The sequence below is a fragment of the Lygodium microphyllum genome, chromosome 12, assembly GCF_053477565.2.
Source record: "Lygodium microphyllum isolate KBCC chromosome 12, Lygodium_microphyllum_v1.1.10, whole genome shotgun sequence".
Classification (NCBI taxonomy): Eukaryota; Viridiplantae; Streptophyta; class Polypodiopsida; order Schizaeales; family Lygodiaceae; genus Lygodium; species Lygodium microphyllum.
In genome coordinates, this window is record NC_141146.1 from 37,819,827 (window position 1) to 37,842,514 (window position 22,688).

Sequence of the window (22,688 nt, forward strand, 5' to 3'; positions counted from 1 at the left end):
TGGCAGTTATAACTTGCAATGAATTTTCCTTAAGTGTTCTGCTCGACTAATATAGAGGATCTTGCCAGAATGTCAAAATTTGGGAGTATTCTCTAATATTACAAGCAAAGCCAATTGACCGTGGACCTCAGTCTAGGTCTAAAAAGAGGACAATTCGCACATAAAGTTTCCATGATAAAGGACCACTTCAATCAACTGAAAGGATCCTAGGATAATTTGGCCTAAAGAAGAAAATCCTACCCAGGACGACCAAAAATCTTGTGACTCCAAGTGATAAAGCTTTGCGCTGTTTCTATTGCAAGGAGCTAGGTCATTTCCAAAGGGAATGTCCAAAGCACCCTAAACACCGATGCTCCAAGTGCCATAACATCGGACGTAACCACGTCAATTGTCCCAATAGGACTCAAAGAGGACTTGAACTTACAAGGAATGAAATTTTACAAGCTCCAGTGATCCAGAATATACTAGATACTTAGGGAAAACCTAGAAGATATTCATGAGATGAAACTACAATAAATTTCTCTCTTGTAATCTTGACTCGGATATATTTAATACAATAAGTGGTTATTTTAAGAGACCATATGCTTATGAGTGAGCAATGAAAGAGTGATGGGTCCTAACCCACAGGCCTTGAGCACCATTAGTGCTTGTCTTTTCCAGTTCTTCTGAGGAGATGAGGACATTTCGATCCCTTAAGGGGGGAAGGATGTAATATCTCATAGTGAGATGCCCCCCCCTTAAAAATCAAATAATAATAAAAAAGTTCCCCTCCCTGGCGACTCCGCCAGCTAGTGGAGGGAGTGGGGAGCTTAACATGTAGTGAAGGTAGGAAAAGGGAGAGATCACGACGGCAAGGGGGCATTGATGTGGCAGCGGTGGAGCTACCGAGGCACAAAGGCATGAAGATGATGATGGAGGGGGGAAGGCCACATGACCAAGCATGCTCCCCTTGGGCGTATTGAGGCCGCAGCCGCCTAGCGGGCCAAGGATTCCCCCCTTGTCATGCAGAATAGGTGGTGGGTGGGGGGGGGGGGGAGACCACCACTCCATGTCCCCCCCTAATAATAAATCCCCTCTCCTTAAGCGGCTAGGGAGGCCATCTTTGTCCATTTTGGGTAAACATGGACTCTATTCGCCAATAGAAAGCTCCTTGATGAGGCTAAATTGAAGCTTGGAATAACCTCCTTACAACAATTTTGCAAGCATAAAATTACTAGTAGAATTTTAAAAAAAAAAGCTATGCAAAAGTAAGAGAAAAAAGTAAATAACACAAGATATGGTACAATCTCGTTGAGGAATGAGATGTTCATAGTAAATGGCATAAGATAAGGTGCAGAGGAATGAGATGTTCATAGTATAACCTCTAACTTAAATATTGGGTTTCAAACTCATACCAAAACACTAGACTATAACCTACAACTAAAAATTTGGGTTCTTTTGTATTAACATTATGATCCGATCGTGTACCCCCTTTCCAACCCATTTCTCACATCAAAGCACTGGCCCTACCGCAACCCTCAAATTTGGGCACTGTGCCTTTTCTTTTTGAAGGGCAAAAATGAGCTTGCCCTTCTAAAAAGATGGGAAAATATGTATAATGACCTTACTAAGATACGTATCTCTTTAAACTTGCATGTTTCTTAGACGAAGGATATTTTCTTTAAGTATACTTCACCTTACATATGAGAACAATATAAGTTTGATCTAGTTCAACACTTAAATAAAAGATTATGTTTACATTATGCCAACTTAACCAATCTAAATAGTAGAAAACTAAATTAGAGAAAACTAGATTAGACTTAACTAAAATAAAAGTATTACATGTGCACTCAAAAAGCAAAAACAATTATCAAGTGCTTATCTTGAGATTGCATATAGCATGAATAACAAAGATCAAAATATATGACTACAAAAATGTTGATGTCTAGATACAAAAAGTTATTGAGGCTACTATGCACATGTCAAAAGTATGATTATACAAAGCTATTCGTGTTTCTTGGTGTTGCTATACATCTCAAAAGTATGATCATAAAGAGTTGTTGATGCTTATAAGTAGTCCAAAAAGAGAGAGAAGATGCATGGTGAATTTGATATCATACAACTATAAGCAGTTACCAAAAAAAGATTAAAGTCTAAATACAAAAATTTGTTATTGCTATATACTTATATAAGTAGAAATATGGAAAGTTATTGTTGTTGGTGTGCTTATGATGTCTCTAAAACTTGAGAGGGTCTCATTTTCATATTTTTCGAAACCTCAAAAATCAAATCCCAATCTACTTCTTCCATATTCTTTGGTATTGAAAGGGACATAAAAATGAGCATATCTAAAGTAACGATAGATAAGCATGATCTCTCATCACTTTTAACTCGGTTTTGCTTAGAAAAACCTCTTTCACAAGTAGCTGAGCTTGTTGGTAATGCCACTGCAATCTGCCATAATTTGATTAGAGCTAGAAACATCTGCATCCACTCTAATTCAACACTACATTACTTCCACGCTTCAAGCAACCCCTTTGATGAACAAGATTCAAAGAGATATAAGACAAATCTTTGCAATTCACCTTCGCATTGTTTAGAGTGAACCAAAGGTCTCTCTCCTTTGCAAAATTTGTCACAAAGCTGTGTGAGATAATGTCAAATTGTTTGACCTTAGATTTGTGGATCCCTTGAATAGTTTTTAGGGAAAAGTAACTTTGCTGCATTAAACAAATGATTATCCTGAAATCTTTCATCAAAGCTAGATATTAATCTCTGAATGAAAGCCTTTGCTAGCCATTTGCATTCATCAAGAGTGATCACTTGTCCTTTACCCACTAATGAAGTAAACTTCAAGACATGTTGATGTAGTACACCTTCTTTATCCTTGAGTGAGAATAATCCGTTGTTCATTGCCTTCAAAAAAGGTAGTTAAGTGCTTGGAACCATTTGCAAATGAACTAGTCATATACCAATCCTTCAAGAGACTAATGAGCACATCTATTTCTCTTCCTATCATTGTTGTGTCACAATCATTTTCTCAAAACTGTTGATTTAAAATATTAATCTCCTTGAGTATGTCAGCCATTAAGTGAATAATAAATAATAGATGAAAATTTGTTGCTTTTTTGGACATTGTTGGATATGTAGTCTTCCAACATTCCAACAATATAGGTAAAACTCTAACCAACCTGAAACAAAAAAATTTCCAAGTCAAATAAAGAGCTAACAATAAAATCATACTTAATATTATTAAAGATAAAACACAAAAAATTTACATTTTCATGACATTTCCACGAGATAACCATCTCACTCTATGAATTCTCATTATCTCATAATTCCTAGGTAAGAAAGCTAGCATGAGTTTGTTTACTTTGTCTCTTTGAAAACATGAATCCCCTATCCATTCTCGAACTTTATTAGCAAAGCTATCAACATGAATAATCTCTACAAAGCGTTCACATGTGTCTTTGACCACAAGAGCTTCCTTATGGGCAATGCAATGCACTCCAAGAAAATGTGGTACATCCTTATTAGAAAGCTTAGCAAACAATCATGATCTTCTTCCAATTGTAGAAGTGGCACAATCCGAGCCCACAACAACCAATCTAGAGAGTGGAAGATCAGGCTATTGTAACACTTTTAAAATACCTTCGTACATAGATTGAGCCTTGCCATCTTCATCCACAATTATTTTTACAAAGGAAGTTTCATGAGGGCCCATTGCCCCATCCTTCAAGTATGTTGGATTAAAGAATTAAATGCTTCTCAAACCTTTGATCAATGCTTTCATCAATGAGAATAGAAAAGAAAGGACTACATCCAATCTCTTCCTTTAGTTTTTCCCAATAAACCATATACATGGTTGAGAGAAATTCTTCTCTTGAAGTTGGATTTATCTATGCTGAATACTCACAAGTAAGATGCATGCTTGGAGTCTTCATATGCATATGAACCTTACATTCATCTTCAAATTCTTCTAAAGAAATATCTTTCATATCCAATCTATACATGATTTGTATATAGCAAACTATAGGCTTGGCTTTGGAAACATTATTGGTAATGGCTGGAAGTTTGGGTATATTGTTGAGATTTGGTTGAAGAGAAGGCTTAGGGTTTGGATTTGTGTTTAATGGTAAAGGAAGAGGTCATGTCTAGGATTTATAGAAAGAAGAAGGAACAAAGTGATTTTGATTGAATCTTCGAAAGTTAGAATTGAATTTCTTTGTACTGAAGTTATCGTTAGTTGAAAATTTTTGTGGTCGCTTCTCTTGTCCACGAATTTTGTCTTCAGTATCATGGGCTAAAGAAATCGCATCCTCCAAAGTCATTGGCTTGAACATGTTGACCTCCGCATAGAAGTGACCAAGCAAACCAAACATATACTTGCTTGTGGATCGCCTCAAGTACATCTTCAAGCATTCGAAGTTGCAATAAGGCGTTCTAGAAACGCTCATTAGGGGAGTTTTGAGGTCTCGAAAATGCCCTGTAAGAGATCCTAGAGAGAGAAAACAATTTAAGAAATAAAATCATTTTATAGAATTTTTAAAAGTTTTATATTTTGGTAAGTTAAAATATCAAAATTCATTAATAAGTCATTGTCGTGATATTCTCGTGGTCACATCAAACCTAGAAATCTAGGTCGCCATAAAGTTGGCAAGGTTGTCATAATGAAGATCTTACCTTTCCTCATTAAAGTGAAAAGTAATATTCAATTTGAATTTTGGTGGATACTCGATTGCCTCCCTCCATCGTTTCTCTCTTCTTTTTTTCTCCTCCTTGGTAGTCTCTTCTTTGTTTTCGTTCTTGCTTCTAATCATATCCTTAGCTATGGATCAATCACCCAATGATCTCTGTAACTCAGCTATGCATCAATCATCCAATGATCTATGTAGCTCTCATAAAAGACCTCTCTATCATCTTCATATTGAGTTGGATAGTGAGTATGAACCAATAAGAAAGAGAACAAAATCTATCACGGTTACAGAGTCTATGAAACATATACTGAGGTTTGAAGGAAAGAAGAATATTGATCTTTGGTTAGATGGAAAGCTATATCCCAAAGATCCTAGCAGAAATAGCACTCCTCCTTTTTATAATAGCTCATCATTAATGAGGTTTATTGGTGATGGCTACAATGGATTTTCAGGTTATACACTTAACCTTGTTTGCAAAAAAGGATATCCTTGGACTAGAGAATCATCTTTTGATGAAACACAATATAGAGTTGTTGCAGAAGCTAGAGGATTGTCAACAAAAAATTCATTCATTGGAAAAGCGTATCAAAGCTTATCAACGAAAGCAAACTTTATTAGGCCTTTGAAATCGACAAAGAGCTCTTAAAAATATTGAGAATCTCAAACGAGGAGGAGGAGGCTGTGGTAAAAGAATCCAAGCAGCAAGGTATATATTTTTTCACTTGAAAAATCTTAAATATGGCTTTATTTAAATTACTTGCATTGATTTGTGATGTTAATTTTGCTTAGATCTCTTGTACAACCAAATACAAGTAAAAGAGATTCTTTAAAAGCAGCTCAGTTTTATTATCATCTTCTTCCTTCAGTAGTTTCAAAGGATATTTTGGAGAAGAAGAAATTTAAAAAGGCAAAGAAACAATGCTTGGAGTCATTTGTAAAGGATCATTCTTTGGATTCTGAGTTAGTACAGAAGACATTGGATAGTATTGGTATCAGTCGAGATGCTTATATGCAACTTTTCCAACTTTTACAATCAAATATGAAGCAAGGACAGGTACGCAATTGCATACTTCCGAAGCCATTTGTGGTTAGGACTATCAGACAGAGAGTTAATAACAAAGTGATGGGGATTCTAGGTATGCCTTTTCATATCAAGGCTAGCTTCAAGGGCAAAAAAAAGGAGGTTACATTCAATGAATTTAACAATATTTTCCTTGACTTGCCCACCCTACAATGCTTAATGATCAAATTTTATGACTTGTCAGTAGTAGTAGAGGCACACGGAGTGGCTAGATTTGTGATTAAACTTGATGAAATTGAGATTCTGAAATGTAAAAAATTGGAGAGAATCTCTATCACCTTGATGAATAGAGCACTTTCGTCAGGTCATTGCAATCACTCAACATCATTTAGTGTTCAATCTGAATATAACATCTGGTGGCTAGGAGCATTTAAGGTAGATACTGAGAATTTTGATATATTATATTGGGTTTTTCATCAAACATCAATACCTAATGTTATTCAAAGGCAACAAGCAGGAGAAGAGCTATTTGTTGAAGGATTTGGGAACTACATGATTGAGTGGCACATAGCTGGTGACCTAAAGACACTCAAATGTATGTATAATGTATCAAAGGAAGCCAACTTGAGATCTCCTTGCTTATACTGCATGTCACTAGCTGCAGAGTTAAACTCAAGTAATTGGAATAGAGCTCCCTCTAGGCACAATAAGGATCCACAATTTAAACTAGACTTGGACATTCCTTTAGCGAATGCCCATATTTGTACACTTCATGCACTTTGCAGGATAATTGAAAAGCTTGTTCACCTCTATATAGGATTTTCATGGAAGCTGAAGCCATTATCAACTAGAACAGATGCTATAACAAAGGTTGAAAAAGTTCTCTCTGCAATTGGTTTGCATGGTGGCAATGTTGTTATTGAACTAGATCTTCAGAAGTCTAAGGATGGTAATTGTGTCCCAAAAAAAACATCTATTGGTGGAGTGAAGGCTAGAAGGTTTCTAGGCTTTCATGGGAGACTTGGCAATATAAACTCGAGAAATGGTGGCTCAACTATTAAATTTAATCAATGGAAATCCCTACATAATGCAGTTAAGGATCACACTGATAATGGACAAGCTCGGAATAGAAAAGCTAAAGTTTGGGAAACACTAGACAAAGTGTTTTTTATTGTGATAAGATTGAATGGAATGATGATGATCTCAAAGACTTTAAAAACCAATTGAACCTTTTCAAAAAGGCGATGACAGAAGCTTGGGGTGATCAACACTTTACTCACTATATGGTAAGAAGTTTGTATATATTTGTTTCTTCATTGTCGAACTCATATAATGTTTTTTAATAACTTTCTTTATTTGTTGACTATGCAGTATATTCTATACAACCATGCTCCATACTTTATTAAACAATATGGATCTCTATCTATTTGGTCAACCCAAGGTATGGAAAAATCACATTATCAAGCGAGAACAAAACATTTCAGACACACAAGACATGGAGGTGGAAGACACAAAGCCAACAGTTTATTAGAGGTCTTTCAATGGTTCTATCGGCAATTCTGGCATAAATTCAAGCTTAAAGATACAACCACATCAAGCAATACATCATCTTTAGCAAGGACTATACAAATTGTTACCCAAAGAAGAAAAGATATATATTTAAATTCTTGCGCAAAGCAAAGATTTACAGAATGGTTACAAACCAAACAAAGAGTTGGGAAAAGATGGGTTTTAAGAAACCCTTAATCTTTGGCATCTTCTAGTCTGATTGTGTTACAGAAGAGTCCTTAGTTTCAGGCACCTCGACAGGGGCTCCAGAGGAGTCCTTAGTTTTAGGCACCTCAACAAGGCCTTCAGAGGAGTCCTTGGTTTCAGGTAGCTCGATAGGGCCTCTAGAGGAATCTTTTGTTTCATCCCACTCAATAAGACCTCTGTATTTCAAAAACTCCTGTTTCCGATAGCCTGGAAGAAGCTTCAAATTCTTACTATCTCCTACATAAGAGAGCAAATAGGAGCCAAGAACTCCAAAATATTCAGCTCTAGATCCACTGTATCCAGGCATGAAGCCAAAAACTCTTATGGCTTCTTCCTTCTCCACTAAAATGTTGTCCAAACCTCTGCTGAAAACTTGAGATCCAATTACCTTTGAGATAGCTCTCAAAGCCATCATTGGTAGACTTGGAGAGCTTGACAATCTACTATGATATATTACAATTGTTTAATTGTTTAAGTTTCCAATATAATGGCCAAGGCTTTGATTTTTTCCAAGCTTCATTGGCCTAGAGCCCTTGGCCCTTCCAAGAAAGTTGTCCAGATCTTCAATCTCAATCTACATAACAAACCACAACAGTATAAGATATAAGATATTTATCTATAATGCATAATAAAGTCTAACATAAACTCAATAGGTAACTTCAAATTATATTTCATACCTTAGGATGTTCGTCTTCTTCGAGAAGACTATCATCATAAAGATTTATTGAACTCTTGGGTTTCTCATCTAATGGAGACTTCAATCTCTCTTCATACCCTACATCATCAATATGAAGTTTCTTCTAGACCTGCAAGAATTCTTCTTCTGTAGGTAGCCCCCCCTTTTCGTATTCTACGATCTGATTAATACATGTATGTAAGGCTATAGAGCTGTCTTGGAAATTCTCTCCCTCAACATCAAGACTTGCTAGTGGTTCTTGTTCATAACCTATAAAATTCATGTCATTTTTGCCCCAACCTACAAGGATTGCTAAGCAATAATCTTCTCTAAGATCAAAAAGATGTTGAATATCATTTGTCACTCTTGAACAAACCTACATCAAAACCTTGGACAAGTTGATTCTCAATGTCTTCTTGGAACATCTCCTCCTTCTCTTTGACCTCCTTATCCATACTTGCAATATCCTCTAGCTTTCCCTGTTGGTCTATATCTGGAGAAGAATTTTCCATGTACTGAAGATACACAATAAATCCAACGTCCTTGTGGATCAGAAGGCATTGCTGTTGATACCTATGGAAAGGGCAACATGTTTCTCTCTTTCTGAATTCCTCATCAATGAGGTTGAACCTGCCTAGCAAAGTTGACCTGGATGTATTGGTGGCTCCCATGACATCACTATAATGAACAAATCCATTGACTTCCAAACCTTGAACATGTCTATCATAAAAACATCTATACTCCTTAAGTTTATCTTCAAGATCCTCCAATAACTCCTTCAAATCAAAAGGAACATTGAAAATTTCCCTGATATAGCTAAAGTTGGAAGAATTTCCAGTGGTGTGTAAGAAATCAAAGAGCCTATCATCAGAAGTCTCCACTAGCTCCTCCTCATCCATTCCTTCCAGAGATAGCTTTCTCTTTGTCATCTTGACCAACAAAAAGTTTGTCCCTGAAAACAAAGCACAATGGCAAGAATGTCTAATAAAACAAGATGGAACCATGGAAAGAGGCCCCAAAATTGCATTCTTCAAGACAAAAAATCAAAAAAATGAGAAATTTTTTTAATTGACCGGTGAAATGCAAAAACAAGGTGTTCAAGGCAAATTCCGGTGAAGAAATCGTGTTTCACCAAACAACAATTGAAGACAAAAGTTATTTGAATATCTCACTAGTGAAACACGATAGTTAGCAAAATATCACTAACCAGAGACACTATTTTGCATTTCACCGGTCAAAAGGTGCAAAACAGGAAGAGAAACATGAACTATGAATTAATTCTATTAAAACACAGAAATTTATGATAAGATCCTTTCTGGAAGTGCTGCGCTCTTTTTAAAAGATAAAAGCACATAACATCTGTAATTTTTCAAGTGTTATAAAAAATTCTTTCTATACTAATCAAATTGATTTTGTTCAAATACTTGTACTAACAGAATTTTGTTACCTATCAGAAATTATTGAGTTGCTCTTCAAACAGGAAAAAAAGACCTTGAAGGGAAGTCCGAACAAAATTTCGGAGAAATGAAGACAATATCAGAGAGAATGGCTTTGAAAAGCTTTTATATTGATCGTCAAACGTGTGTTGATAGTTCCAACGAAAAAATTTACGTAATGATGAAAAATAAACGCGACCGCAAATTTGGACGAAATTTCCAATATTTTTGCACACTCGAAATACCTCAGAATACGTGCACACATGTCTCACTTAACACACCGTATCAAATTTCTCAGAAGATGTGCACAGTCCCTTTTTTCAAGAATACGTCGCACGTGTTTTACTTAACACTTCGCCAAGTAATGCATGTACCATCGAAATCCCCCAATAAAGGGAAGCAACAACTAAATTCGTTTCATATTTTTATGGTCATGGAGCACATTTTCGTGGTCATGTAGTAGGGCCTTCGAACACATTTTCGTGGTTATGAAGAATGTATTCGCGTTTCACCAACCCATTAACAAAATTTGTTCTAAACGGATTTTTCCCAGCAAAGCGTGAAAGAAGGTATGGTTTTCTGCATTTTCCTTCTCTTCTGCATCCTCGTTCTCTATGCCCAAGTGTCCATTCATTGCATTTTTGGATAGTTTTCCTTAATTTTTTCTATTATTATGAGCTTATGAGCACTATAAACGAATTCTTTCCATAGTGTGAGCATTCCTTAATAGTGTGGAGATTTAAGGTAATCCTTCAAACTTTTTCCTTAATTCTGTGGATATTTTAGGTAATTTTAATGGCATTCCTTAGATCAAAGCTTTGTTTTTCTTCATTTTGTTGATTACTTTGGTATTTATGAGATGTTCGGTGAAACGCGAAAACAACATGTTGCAAGGAGGCTCTTCTCTGAAACTCGCATTTCACTGGACACACTGGACAAGAATCTGGTGAAACACGAAAACAAAATGTTGCAAGGAGGCCTGATATCTGAAACTCGCATTTCACTGGACACACTGGACAAGAATCCGGTGAAACGCGAAAACAAAATGCTGCAAGGAGGTGCCTTGTCTGAAACTCGCGTTTCACTGGACACATTGGACAATAAGTCCGGTGAAACGTGAAAACAACATGTTGTATGGAGGCCTCTTGTCTGAAACTCGCGTTTCACTGGACACACTAGATAGGAAGTAACATCTTTTTTTTTGGCAGATGGCTAGGACTAAAGCAACAGCAAGGAAGGGAAAGATTGATCCTAGGGGTCTCACATCAAAGATTCATGAATCTTTAAAGCCTCCAAAGCCCTCTAGAAAGTCAACTCCAAGGAGAAAGTTTTCTCAGAATGTCAGGTGCCTAAGGGAGATTAGGAAGGCAATAAAGGCTCTTGACAATGCAATTCCAAAGTTGTCTTTTCAGAGGCTTGTCAGGGAGATTTGTGACAAATATAGTTTGGATAGTTTAGATGGACAAGAATAGCCCTTAATTGTATACAGTAAGCCACAGAAGATTTTTTAATTGAGTTTTTTCAAGATGCCTATATTTGTTCTGCTCATGCTCATAGGCTCACACTCATGGACAAGGACATGGTAATTCTTAGGAGGCTAAGATATAGATTTTCAAAGGTCCTTGAGCCAATTCCCCTCACTGATGAGAAGACATTTAATATCCTTAATGTGTCCCCAGCTAGGAGAAAGAAAGAAGATTTTGGTTCCAAGGTTGAGGATGTCACCCATGAGAGGGATACAAGGCAACATGAAAAAGAGGAGAAAGCTAAAGAGGAACAGGTAGACAAATGGAGAGAGTATAGGAGGCAAAGGGCTGAAGAAATGGAAGCAGAGCAGCTAGAGTCCTTTGAAAATGAGCTGGCCACCCTTCTTGAAGCAGCTAATCCAAAAGGATTCAATGTCTCTTGTTTCTTACCTGGTGACTTAGGAAAAAGAACTGAGATTATCTCCTTTGATGCTTCATGTGTTCAGATTCTTAAGGATAAAAGAAGAGAAATAAATGACAGTATTATTCTTGTTGGCCTAAGGTATATCCACCCATAATTACTCTACTTTTTGATATTTTTTCAACAATAAGATTTTTTATGTTTATACTCACTGTTTCTATGCCTTTTCTAAATGTGTAATGCATGAGTTTCCTTTGGATATGCAACAAAAAATTGAGGTTCTTGATCCATCTATCTCATTCTTCATGAGGAACGAGCTTGATACAAGTTTTGTTGAGCAGTGGTTCAATCTGATTGACTTCGATACTTTGGAGCTCCTTATAATTCCATATAATGAAAAATAAGTGATTCAATATTCTATTAGAGTTTTTGAGATTTTATCCTTCTAATTTGTTGAGATATGATTACTTTCAGTTCTCATTGGAGCTTGATTGCAATAGACTGTGTGGATAAGCAATGTTTTTTAATCAACTCTATGAAAGGAAGACATGGAAATGCTAAATTGTAAGTTATATTATCCAAGGGCTCCTTGATATTTTAATTTGTTTTTTTTGTAAGTACTCTAAATTTCAATACATTTTATATATAGAGTTGCAAAAAGATTAATTGGAGAGCAAGAGAAAAGACCCCCTATGCCATCTGATTTGCTTGCAACAATGCAATATAGACAAGTTATGGTAAGTTATTGATTAAAATAATTGAAACATAAGTTTATTCTATGAACTACCATCCGTCCTCTTTATAGTTTTACTTTGTGTTGGTGGTTGCAGTGTCCTCATCAGGATGATAGCCATTCTTGTGGCTAGAGGGTGATTGCAAATGCTAGAAGAATGGTTAACTTTGTTTATCTTAATGATGATAAACATGTAAAGGTAATATGAAAGATGCTAAATTTTAAGATAGATATTCATTGCAAATAGTCCATTGATGATAAAAATATAGTCTATTGTCAGAACAATAATGAACTAAAACTCTTTTTTCTATAAATATGTGACAGTTTTCGAAGGATCGCTATGCATATGAGCATGTTTGGTATGTCAGAGCAAAACTCTTGAAGTATATAATGGTCAATTGTATACAACCAACAAAAGAGATTGGTGGGGATTTGCACCATGAAGGAGATGCGGTGCCTATAACCACGGAAGGTGAAGCCACAACTTCAACACCTTTATCCACACCTTCTATACCCAAGACATCAGAGAAAGGCAAAATGACTTTTAGAAAGGATAGTTCTCGAAAAAAGAAATAGCTTTGCCATATCGCCTTGTAAGCCTTCATATATAGAAATTTGCCCTTCAGCCCTTGTATATCTCATAGAGATGGCAGATAGACATCTACTACAAAATTTGTACATATATTTTATATTGATAGTAAAGATATCTTTTCCTGAATGTCCTTGCAGTGTATATTATTTTCTCTCCTTTTCAATATCTACAAAAAATAAATTACAAATGTTTGTTAGTTAGGAAGTGAGATCTTGATATACATCTAAGTAGATATAATATGATGTGAAAACTTACTCGTTTCTTGTCAAGTTGGAATACAAAGGAGCATGGTAGTTCAATGTCTTAATTTTGTAAATCCATCCTCACTTGATGTAGTGTACATGATTTTCTGATCTTTAAGTTTGCAATAATATCCTCGTTGAACCAAATATCAAGATCCACTATAGGATCTTTGCTAAAATCATTAAGATTCTAGTCTAAAGCAACTAGACTACTACCAACCAAATGCCATCGACTATAGTAAAAGCTAATGAAAAAAATTTGAGTAGCAATCATATATTTACACGCTATAGAGTCTTGATCTATCTTACATATAATTTTTCCTTCTGTCCTTGTATCCCATCCTTCATCAACAAATTGTATGATATGATCATATGTTAGTCTCTTCACTGAAAGCATGGTTTTTGTTATTCTTATCTCCATATTAGAGAAGAAATTAATAAATATATTAATAGGCATAAACAAAGTAATTTTGCTTAGCCTACTTGAGATATTAGATTTTAGTGCTTTTTGGATCTCAGAAAATATCTTACATCTATAGCCCTCACTAGTAGCTGGACTTGGCAAAGGCCACTCAAAGCTTGAAAAATCTGGCAAAGGAAGGAGGTTTATTGATCCCCATTGGCAACGCCGCATAGGAATAACATAAGAATGGTCATAAAAGAATATTCCATTCTCCGCAAGCTCTGTCTTCTTTCTGCCTCTATACATTTCTTCTCCAATTGAACCATGTATAACATCAATAACATCAATAATAGACTCCACTGGTTGCCATTCCTCAAGATTAGAGGGATAGACATCTACAAGACAAACAAATATTATAATGGAAAAACCTAAACCATGTTTAAGAAAGGAAAAACTTTAAGAATCAAATTCTTACAATTTGGTCTATGCATTGGAAGCTTTGAAGATCCAGGTTTCAAACACAACTCTCTACGCATGAACACATGTTGCACTAGTACCTCTTTGATGCTATTCTTATTTGCTCCAAGCTTAAAATCTCGGATTCTGCCCTTCCAAGCAGAGATAAACGAGCTCTCGTGTCTTTGCCTTTTTCCACGTTTTGCTTGTTGCATGGTGATCCAAATACCTTTGCTAATGATAGTAGGAATCCATCTTCCATCAGTTTGGAATGAGTTAAACACTAATATGGATGTGATTTGGGAGCTTGAACGTCTTGTTGAAGGTCGAATTTCTGTATCCATGGTAGAAGAAAGAGAGACATGCACAAAGAGAGAGAGAGAGAGAGAGAGAGAGAGAGAGAGGACTAGGCTACCATAACGGAGGGAAAAACGATAGAGGAATAAAAGAAAGGAGGGAAAAAATTGAGCGCCATGCTTTTCACTAATTTGAATTTCGATTACATCAGTCATTATCATTAATCTAGAAACATCATTAAATAAAAGTAGCCGAGACTCTATGCCATTAATGCAAAAGATGTCATAATCACGAATATGAGAGACTAAAAATAGATAATAAAAATACAAATTTGTAATATTATTATATTTATATATTTTTGTTAAATGATTTTTTAATTTTTTCAAAAATAGAAGTTCCGTTACGGAGGCTTTCCTCTTATTGGTCTAGAGCACTCTCTCTCCACATCCTAAAAGGCATTTTCGAGACCTCAAAACTCCCCTAATGCAGTGTATATTGCGAAATAGGCTCACGATCTCTTTGTTGTAAAAGATTCCACTATTTGATTGCTTTTTCATGGAATTGAGGTGGAAGAAAATATGCAAAAATTTCTTTTGAAAAGCCTCCCAAGTAGTAGGACAATCAATACTCTTACAGACAACAATCCACCATAACGATGCTCTGTCCACTAAATGGTTAGTGATACATTTGAGTTTATCTTTTTCGGCATACTGCTCTTCATGGAAGTAATCATCAAACTGACTGATAAAAGCGAGAACAATTTTTTCCTCACGTTTTCCATTAAAAGTACAAAATTTGAAATTTATTTTACTTATCATGGCTTCTTTTCTGATAGACTATGCTTCGAGTGTGTCACATCAATCGATCGTACGTCGTATATCATCTTTGGGTTACGGTCCATTTTGATCGAAGTAGATCCTTGAAGAGTAGAAAGTTGAGCTTACAAAGTTTGATGTGCTCTTCGTTCCTCTTGAAGTTGCATCATAATTAGGTCCAATTTTTGCTCAATCATTGGTTCTGGTAAATCACCTTTGGCCATAAAATCTTCCATGGTTTGATCAAACATCTTGCAAAATCTCAAACAACCTCACACACTTGAAATCTTGTTAGAGGGATGAGCGTAGCTCAAGTTTGGGTTTACAAGGCTTGCTTTTTTTAAAAAAATGTGGTTTTTTGCAATCTTTTTATTTTACGGGTACAATAATTGATGTTTATCTTCTCCCAAATGGAAAATAGATTGTGTGTGTCAGCTTGCTTGTTGGAAACTCTCTATCAGAGTGCATGTACAAACTAAGGCTTGTTGAAGTTGTAGAGCAGGTTTGGAGTTTGTTCAGTGTGAACAACTGCTATGGAAAAGTTTGAGTTGGAATTTTTGAAGCTTTAGAAAGCTTAAAACCTTTAAGTTTTTAAAAAGCTTGACTTTTTGAAGATTAACATGACAGAACAACGGCACATTCTAGTTGAGGTCGACATCGTTCAGTTCATACTATCGCCGCTCACGATGAAATTTTGGGCTTAAGCTTTTTAATAAAGCTTATTAAGATTTCTAATCAAACTAATTGAAAGTTTATTATTTGTTTCTAAGAAAAAAAAACGTCTTTATGAAGGAGCTTTCCAAGTTGTCCTTTGTCAATAGAGAGTGGTCCTTTGCGATCCAACAACACAGCAGGGGGTTCTTCACCACCAGGAACACACTAGTATTGATGGTTTGTCGCGAGGCTGCCTGTAGAGCCCGTTCATTCTAAGAGCTTCGCCTTCGCGCAAGATGGTAAGCAATTGGAAGCCCTTGATCTTAGCTTTGCTTTGATACCAGTGTGCACAAGTCGAATGTTGGATGCATATGTAGTGAGCACGGGAAGGTCCCCAAGAACAAAAGAACTCTACTAAAGCTCATAAAACAAGAAGATATATTTGCACGACATGAAGAAAAGAGACAAATTGGGTACAGTCTCCCCCCATGCCTTGTGTGAATGCTCCACAAGGCATGTATTTATAAATTTATTAATCTCAAAGCTAAAAAATAACCCAATTTACAATTAGCATGCTTTGGCTTTTGTGTATGTTTTTGCCCAAATAAAGAATAAAGCGATTGGACACCCAAATACAATGTCCAATAATGAAATATTTAAATCGTGCATCCATGCGCATACAAAATAATAAATGTTTGTCAAGCGCTTCAATAAATAAGCACGTCTAAATAAGTATTAGCGCCACGTCTTTAATGATAAGGTGCGCTCCCATAAAAAATGATAATTTTTTCTAGGTAGTTTGAATATACACTATTGCCCACTACTTCCCAATGCCACCCCCGCCTACTCTACATATCAATTGAAGCATTCACAATTATTAGAAAATAATAAAATTAAATCGACAAAAGTGAATACCTAGTAGTCTTCAGCTACAAAATAAATAAATAGGTTGGAACTCTCTCCTAACCTTAATTTAATACGAGTGCACTCTAAACTCATAAACGTCCATTAATTTAAATATGTATTTTACAAAATCACTTGCTGTGAAATCACCCATGTTCACATTAAATTAATACGATGCTCGAAAAGGACAGGTGTCCCCGTCAACTTCTCGCACAAGGAATCCACATTGTGTACGAGCCCTGGCAAATAAATATAGTTTTACGGAATCCACTGCAAAACCTCACGGAATCCACCATGGAATAAAAACCTCATAGAATCCACCATGGTCTCACGGAATCCACTGTGGAATATGCCTCCTGCCATTAGCTTTGGAGAGAGATCCATGGAGAAAACAGCTTTGAATAATAATTGAGAAGAGTATCGAATCTCCATCATTATAGATGTGGCATTTGTTATGAATTCTTTTGTGCACCAATATATTATTATATTTTCTTCTTTTGGTTGGCAGAAGCTTTTTCCATACATGTACCATTTGTGAAACTCGAAATAAAAAAAGGCAGAATATCATAGTTAATGGGCTAGAAAAAGCGACATGCATGAAATGAAAAAAATATAAGAGAGAAAAAAAAGAGAATCAGATATATATACCACATAAAAGAGTTATTAGATTATTTCGTAAAATACTCAAAGACATGTGTGCCCAAGCTTTGCCCCACATTCTCCTTTCATTTTCAAAGATTCTAACTCTAAGTAACTGACAACTTTTAATGTTTATACAATGTGACCTCATATCCCTTGTCCTCATGTTGACTTTTTTGCATGCTTGTTTGGCACCATCTGATGCCAGGAGGCATATTCCACGGTGGATTCCGTGAGGTTTTACGGTGGATTCCGTAAACTTAGATGACCGGGGCTCATACACAAAGAGGATTCTTTGTGCGAGAAGTTGATGGGGACGCTTGTCCTTTTCGGGCGTTTCATTAATTTAGTGTGTACATGGGTGATTCCGCAAAATGCATATTAAATTAATAAACGTTTATGAGTTTAGAGTGCGCACTCGTAATAAATTAAGGTTAGGATTTATTTCTAACCAGTTGATTTATTTATGTAGCTGAAGACTACTAGGTATTCACTTTTGTCGGTTTAATTGTATTATTTTACTAATGATTGTGAATGCTTCAGTTGATGTGTAGAGATAGCAGCAGTGGCGGAGGAAAGCATTGGAGTCTAGCGGGTTTTCGACTCTTGGACTAGATTTTGATAGGCGCCACGCCTATATTTTGTTATGTCTATTGAGACATCGATTATTTATTATTATTTTGTATGCGCTTATGCGCCCGGATATGTTATTTCTATTTGGACATTGAGATTGGGCGTGCCAGACTCTATGGGCACCGTCCATTAGCTTTATTTTTCTATTTTTGTAGAAAGCAAACTCAAAAGCTAAAAGCTTGTCATATTTTTGTAAATTGGGCTATTATTGAGCATGAAGATTGGAAATATACATTAAATACATGCTTTGTGAAGCGCTCACACAAGGCATGGAGGAGATTGAACCCAATTTGTCTCTTGCCTCTTGTCGTGCATGCTTTTACATGGGTTTTTGTGCAAAAAGATAGAGTACTTTGTTCTTGAGGACCTTCCGGGATTCACCACGTGAGCTATCTGTGACCGATCTGCGCACCAGTGATATCAGAGCGGAGCAGAGATCAAGAGCTTCCAATCGCTACCAATCTCGGGCGAAGGCGGAGCTCCAGGAACAAACGGGCTCTACAGTCAATCTCGTCGCGAACCGTCGATACAGGCAGACTTCTGGCGATCAAGAACCCCTGTTTCCACTGTCAGATCACGTAGGACCAGGCTCTGCAGGCGGAGGACTACTCCTACATCTCCATCAATAAGTCGTGGTTATCCAGTGAGCAAACTCTTAAACTATCTTTATCAAAGCTTAATTGTTAAGCTTATAAGCTTAAGAAGAGGCTTAGTACCTCAAATTTCTAATCGTGAGGTCTCTGAGGACCTCCGATTTTTCCGCGCGGCCAAAAAACGGCCCCCCCTCCCCACGAAAATCAGGCGACAGTCAGATTAAGCTCTCCAAGCTTAATCCCTTAAGTCAAAGCTAAATCACTCCAGTCACACAGGGTAGACAAGTCCATAAACTCCAGGTCTTGTACTTCTGAAGTTAAGTTCCGCAAGTCGACGGTAATCAAGTTCTGCAAGTTCTGCAAGTCGGCCTAAGTTCAGCAAGTCAACAACTCTGCAAGTCTGCTAAGTCTGCAACTCTGCAAGTCAGACTAAATTAGAACTGACTAGTGCTTAAAACTCATAGAAGACTTGTTCGTATGCAAAAACTCTGAACTGGAAAGTTGTTCGCAGTAAGCTGTTTTACCTATCTACAAGTTCGTTGAAGTACTTTCAGCAAACAGAGACAGAAATATTGCAGAATTTCTGAAAATTGAAGAAGAAATACAAAAAAAAATACATAGCCTTGTAACCCCAAATTTGAGCTACGCTCATCCCGCTAACTGATTTTGAGTGAGAAAGGTTTGTTGAGTTTTACAGGATGACTACCCCACATATGGATGATCCTATGGCTGAAGACGACCTACCCGAGCCTACCATGGAACAAAAGCTGGATCTTATCATGCTGCAATTGGAAGAAGAGCGAAGGGCTAGGCAAGCCTTGCAAGCGCAATTGACAAAGCTACAAAGAGCGTCCACTGATAAAGAAGAACCGCAAGCTGAAGATTTGATTCGCCGTACCATTGACGCCACTCTTGAAGCACAAACCATTCGCAAGGAATCCAAGATAAGTAAACGAAGTTTCAAGTTCCGCACTTTCAATGGCATAAGAGAAGGAAAGACTGTTTTATCATTCATTAGCCAGTTTGATGACTATTTCCATGAGGAAACTTATCCCAAAAAAGATAAAATCAAGTGTGTTACTAATCATCTGATAGACAGAGCATCACTTTGGTGGACTGTAGTCCGCAAGAGTATAGAATGTCCTGCTACTTGGGAAGATTTCAAGAAGAAGTTCATGCAAAATTTCCTTCCACCGCAATTTCATGAGAAGGCTATCAAGCAATGGGATTTACTTCAACAACGAGATCGTGAGCTTATTCCACAGTATACAGAGCGTTTTTGGAATGCACTCTTACAGTTACGCATGCTTGAAGACGTACCAGAGACGACACATAAGCGGAAGTATATGTTTGGACTTCTTGGACATTACTACGCTGAAGTAAACATGTTCAAGCCTGCTACCCTTGAAGACGCCATCTCCTTAGCTCACGACACTGAAGATAAGTTACGCGGAAGAGATCGACGACCACAGCCATTCCAAGCCAACGGTAATTATGGATCTAAACAATTCAATTCCAATTTTCGAAGGTTTAATCCAGGTCGTTTCTCATCACCATCTTTCCGCAAGAATTGGCCTAAACCACCTGCATTACCATCCACTGTCAATTCAAATTCTAAGCCTATTCCACAAGCAAATCCAAATGTACCCAGACTCCCAGCCATTGCAAATAATGTGACCAAAGCTAAGCCAATAGTATGCTATAAGTGTCACCAGCCAGGGCATCTCGCAGCAAATTGTCATTCAAAGAAGCCACCAGCACATATCAACTACCTTGGAGCCATGGATGAAGACAAGCATGAGGATATGCCAGATTTCACTGAAGATGAGGATGATCCTACTACTACTTCCGACACTTTACCAGGTATGCCTACTTCACATTCATTGTTGACTATGAAATGTATGGTGCATGGAAAAGAAAGAACTATATTGCATGATGACGGTAGTACCCATGACTTTATTTCAGCAAAATTGGTAAAGGAATTAAAATTGCATACTGTACCTATGCATTATCGCATAAAAGCTGCATTTTTAGGCACTAGGTACAATGGCACACAAGAAGTTCAAGATTTAGAAATTCAAATTGGTCCATACATTGAAAGAAGAAATTTCTTAGTTGTCCCATTACAGTCAAGCGACATTATTCTAGGAATGCCATGGAGACACCAACATAATCCCAATATAGATTATTCCACACACACAATGAATATTAATTTTCAAGGAAAATCTATTACATTATTTGGTATGCATGCATCTCATATTTTTCCACTGCTTTCGCATACTCAAGCAAAACGTGCACTACGCAAGAATACTAAATCATATCTCATTTGGGTGAATGAATTGCATGTAAAGGAAAATCATATGCACCCTAGGCATAAGGAATTTCTCGCATATTTTAAGGACTGTTTTGTAGAAGACCTACCACCAGGTTTACCTCCATCACGTCCAGAAGACCATAAGATTGACCTAATACTTGGCACACAACCACCTTGCAAAGCCCCATATAGGCACAATCAAATAGAGCAAAAAGAAATCCAGAGTCAAGTTGAAGAATTACTAAATAGAGGCCTAATTCGACCTAGCAGTTCTCCATTCGGTGCACCTGTGCTCTTAGTCAAGAAAAAGAATAATACTTATCGTATGTGTATTGACTACCGAGCATTAAATAAGATCACTGTAAAGAATAGGTATCCTATACCTAGAGTTGATGACCTTATGGACAAACTCCAAGGATCTTCTATATTTAGTAAAATTGACCTTAAGTCTGGATATCATCAGGTGAGGCTAGATAGATCCGACATATTTAAGACTGCATTCAGGACACGGTTTGGCCATTATGAATTCTTAGTCATGCCGTTCGGATTAACTAATGCACCTGCTACTTTCAGTAGAATGATGAACCGTATTTTTCTAAAATATCAGTATTGTGTGATTGTTTTCTTTGATGATATTTTAGTGTTCAGTCAAAGTGAAAAAGAGCATTATGAGCATTTATCATTAGTTTTTCAATTACTGAAAGAAAATCAATTGTTTGCAAATCCTGACAAGAGTGAATTCTTTAAGACAGAAATAGAATATCTAGGTCATATTGTATCAAAAGAAGGAATTAAAGTTGATCCTAAGAAAATTGATGCAATATTGCATTGGCCTGTTCCTAAAAATGTACATGAATTACGCTCATTCCTTGGTCTTGCTAGTTTCTATAGGAAGTTTGTACGTAATTTCTCATTACTTGCTTTACCATTAACAAAACTTCTTAAGAAAGGAATTGTTTATCAATGGACTGAAAATTAGCAGAAATCCTTTGATTTACTCAAACGTGCATTAACCAATGCCCCTGTTTTACAATTGCCTGACTTTAATAGACCATTCTTTCTAGTTGTGACCGATGCTAGCGGATCAGAAATAGGAGCCATATTAATGCAAGACAACCATCCAATAGCATATTCTAGTTCTAAGCTGAAACCCTCTGAGCTTAAATATTCCACTTATGACAAAGAACTATTAGTAGTTGTACAAGCATTAAAACAATGGAAGCATTATTTAATGGGTTCAGAATTCATGATAAAGACCGACCAGCAAAGCATTAGACATCTACTTAGCCAACCATAAATTTCTGACCGTCATATCAAATGGGCTTCCTTCATTCAAAGTTTCCATCCTATCATTCAATACCAACCTGGAAAAGAAAATGTAGTTGCCGATGCATTGAGTAGAAGACCTGCAATTCATAACATTTCTATCATATCTTTTGATTCTTTGATTGCTATGAAAGACACATATCACCAGGATATTACTTTTCATTCTGATTGGCAAAAATTAGTTCAAAATAATTTCATTCCTGTTGATTCATTGTCATATAATGATGGATTTATGTTCTTTGAAAAGAGACTGTGTGTTACTATTCCATTCCGATCTTTTGTTTTGAATGAAATTCATTGTCCCCCATATCAAGGTCATAGAGGTATCATTTCTACATTACGCATGTTAACTGAAGATTTTTATTGGCCGCATATGGATGCAGATGTATCTAATTTCGTTTCTGAATGTTTGATTTGTCAAAGAATAAAGAGACATCATGGTAAACATTATGGATTATTAATGCCTTTGTCTATTCCATCTAAACCTTGGGAACATATTTCTATGGATTTCATTACTGGTTTACCAAATACTAAATCTAACCATGACATGATTTGGACAATTGTAGATAGATTTAGTAAGCAAGCATATTTCATTGCATGTAAGAAAACTTTAACAGCATCACAAGCAGCACAATTA